Below are 4,021 nucleotides of genomic sequence, written 5' to 3' on the forward strand. Positions count from 1 at the left end.
ACGTTACGGTCAAAATGCCATGCTAATTATAAGGGGAGGGCAAAACAGTTTTGGCTAGATTGTCATGGAGTACAATAATGTTATTAAATATGGAAATAAATGTTATATGTTATTGAAGCAAACAAGTATTAAATATAAATATTTTGTTTAAAGGATAGCATTTACTTGAGTATAAGAATAAAGAGAATAAAATATTACAAACATATTTGACAAAAAATGCTTGTTTTATTGCAAAAATAAACGTGTTTAAACTAACACATGATAAGCTATGGCAAATGCTTTATATAAAGAAAACTTATGTTTCTATTTATTGTATGATAACGCCTGTGCATCGATTTTTGGTATGTTTCATTTTGGAAAATAAAGCTGCTCACAAACAAACCTAATTCAAAATATTACCTATTATGAATATCTGATAGTTATATCCCCTTGGCATGACTCCGAAGATAAGGATAGTTATTGCCCTTAGTTGGTATTTCGTAATTCCAAATAATGACATCATGTGTTTCACATTATTCACGGTGTATTTTTGTTTTTTTTGATTGGCACTACATCTCTCTCCCTCTCTCTCTCTCCCTCTCATTATATATATATATATATATATATATGTATATATATATATATATATATATATATATATATATATACTAGCAGGATCCGAGTATCGGCGTTTCCCGGTGGAAGTATGCCCCCCCGATAAAAGACAATAAAACTGCGGTTTTTAGTGGGAGCCACTGCCGGTCCAATAAAAATAGTGTGCATTGGTGCCCGTGGCTAAATTAAATGTACCGTACCGAAGTAACAATGTTGTTATTTATAAACCCATTCTTAACATGGGGACTTGATTATGTGATGTGATTATTCAGTGGTTTCACCCAACGTGCCAAATAAAAGTAGGGTAGAGTGTCCTATCAGATAGCAGATGTTACCGACCGCTTGTAACAATTAATTAAAATACAAGAATGAAATATGAAATTAATTATAACTCAGTACATTTATTCCGGATGAAACATCGTGTCCTGAGGAAAATAAACAACAAAAAAACACTGCGGCTGACCTGAACAATACTTTTCGTAGCCTTTAAATTTTCTTTTTCATTGTGTCGTAATTTTTCCCGGCAATTAGCATTGAGTACATGCTTAATTTTCAGATTAAAACAGAAATTCAAGGTAGTATTTTAGATTACTATAATATTAGATATTAATTTTTAATGATTACGTTCTAATAAATGGAACACACTTTTTCGATATGTCAGTTATTAATGCTCCTAGCCGTTAAATATTTCCCTGTTCTCTTGGTAAATAAAGTGTATGCAATTTTTTCCAAGGTGTTTTGATCATATCAAAGCTAAGCGTGCAACTTATTATAATTTGCGAAAAATAAAAAAGGAAAAATCTAAATGCTAGTGACAACATTTACAATGAGAGTGGCCAGAAAGTAGTAGAACGTTATAATTCCAAATTGGATCCTGTAGGCGCTGATAATCGCCTGAATAATTTACGAATAAGAAGAAAATTAAAAGAATAAAATAGTAAATGGTAGGGGCAACATTGTTCAGGTCCATGAATTATTAAAAGAAAAAATGTAATCTTAAAACTATACTTGTAATCGAGATAATCACCGGAAAATAAAGTACGAAAAACTGGAAACGTTAAATGAAAGATTAGGGCCAGCATTATTCAGGTCAACCAAACTATCTTAGGGTGTACCTGAACAATTGGAAGCCTCCTTTACCAAAGTTTCCCTTGTAGTCTTTTTCAGCTATTTGGGTGGATTATTATCGCTTGGACTCTCGGCTACCACAAAAGGATATACATTCACAGATATGGAAAGGGCTTTCTGTTTCACATGCAACGTTATAGTAAATATGAAAAGCTATATATTTAAATATTTGGAATGTGGGCATTTTTGTGTTAATATTACTTCATAATATGATAGCTTAGTGTCTAAGTCGTACTAATCTGCAGAATTAGTTGGAAAACTCCCGAAAAGGTAAATGAATTAATATTAAAACTTTGTTACATTAAACATAGTACCTATTCACGATGCCTCCCCACGGGGCAGATTTAGACACCAGGGTCGTTTTTTTTTTAACGTGGAGAAAAAATTATCTTAGTCGTAAAGGATTTCTCTTCCACTGAGAGAGAAGAAATTGAAATATAGTACCTGAATAACAGATACTACACTTTGATCTTAGCCAAAAGGCCAAGAAAGACAAATCATTTTTATTAGCTTTGCCTCAACAGCGACACCATATTTTTTTTAATATTTCAATTTCCTTTTCAAAGGTGATAAGGTTTATTTGGAATATTCCACTTTTCTTTTTTAGGGATGCACAGCATGATAACGGACGGAGCGATAAGCGTAATAATATAATGATAAAAGGAAGCAATTAAACTGCTTACTATTTTCGATCTCACATGACGTAAATATCCTATGACTTTAAAGAACTTGACGCCGGGAAAAATAAAATGTCCCTCACTGGCGCCATAGTTTTTTATTATAAACCGTTCGTTTATAAAGTAAACAACTTAATTCCGGAATATGAAAATTATCAGCATATCAGAATGGACGGACTTTGAGGGAGGCGTTATTAATTCAGAAACGGAAATTGGAAAGATTATGTAAGATCTGTGTATGTACGAGCCACTTACGGTCGATGTAATTACAGAATCTGTGGAACCTGTAGAATTCTTCCAGTTGACTACTAGTATAAGTCGTAGGACTAAATATATTCATAGAGAAAAATAAAGATTCCTTCGTCTAACGATGTTGCGCTTTTGATGGTGTTGCTCGTAGGATGTAATGTAGCATTTTATTATAACGACCGGATTGTCTGAAACGGTGTTGAAAAGATACATAAGATAGTGACTATTAGCATATTTGTATTGAATTTGACTGTGGTATCTGTTGTTGCAAACCTCCGATACTTTTATCTAGAGGAGGATTTCTGCGGCTTCTATATATATATATATATATATATATATATGTTATTTATATGTTTTTGTTGGCGATACTCTTAGAATGAATTCAATTATTTCATCACAACTGCGTTTTTTTCTAAATGCGAGGTTGGAATAATTTTCTCCTTTACCAATTCGGAACCCCTAAATGGGGCGCGGCGTACATATTGTTTTTAAAATATAATTTACCACTGACACGTGTTCCGTCGTCTACGACTCATATGAGTGGCTGAATATAGCTTAAAACGGAAATGGAATCAGGTCGTCTTTACTAGGGCGACATTTTGTTTATCGTTCCACCATGTATATATATATAAATATATATATATATATATATATATTTATATTTATATTTCTGTAGAAATATATGTTCTTACATATATATATATATATATATATATATATATATATATATATATATATATGTGTGTGTGTGTGTGTGTATGTATGTGTGTGTGTGTGTGTGTGTATCTCCTCTGTGGAAATAAACAGAGGATGCAATATGAAACTTTGTTTTAAAATAGTCATCGCACTGTAAATCAATAATTCCAACTGATATCTTTTCGCTTACTCCATATCTGTTTCATAAAAGTTTCTAAGAAATTGAAATAACATTTATATTTACAGAACACAACAAAACGAGTTGCAAACTAACTTCTCAAGTTCTCACCTGTCGCCCTGATCTGGTTCCTCTGTATTTATATCATGCTCTGAGTAAAGGGTCGGTCCAATCAGAATACACTTTAAGATTCATATACCCATATGCATTTGCAGTGTCAAAGATTACGTACATTCTATTGACACATGTGATAGGCGCATGATTATATGCCAAAACTGATATAAATTCTATTAAAAAATAAACAGCACGAAATTACTTTTTAAACATAAGCGCGAGAAACAAACTGACTGGATTTTTATATTTACTTTGTTTATTAAACGCATTTAAGACGTATCTTAACGCCTACAGAAATGGTATACGAGGCAATAGCAATGGTATTTCACATGGAAGTGACGCAGAGTGACAGACCGACCTACAGTACCGCAAATCATCATAAAAA

At 32.4% G+C, this 4,021-nt stretch overlaps 1 pseudogene; it reads right to left on the reverse strand.

The window, feature by feature from the left end:
• Window positions 1-2,120: 2,120 nt before the first annotated feature.
• On the reverse strand, window positions 2,121-2,218 carry LOC145244123 (U2 spliceosomal RNA; annotated as a pseudogene).
• Window positions 2,219-4,021: the final 1,803 nt, after the last annotated feature.

This window comes from Euprymna scolopes, chromosome 22, assembly GCF_053919585.1.
Source record: "Euprymna scolopes isolate OS-2025 chromosome 22, ASM5391958v1, whole genome shotgun sequence".
In the NCBI taxonomy this organism is placed as follows: Eukaryota; Metazoa; Mollusca; class Cephalopoda; order Sepiida; family Sepiolidae; genus Euprymna; species Euprymna scolopes.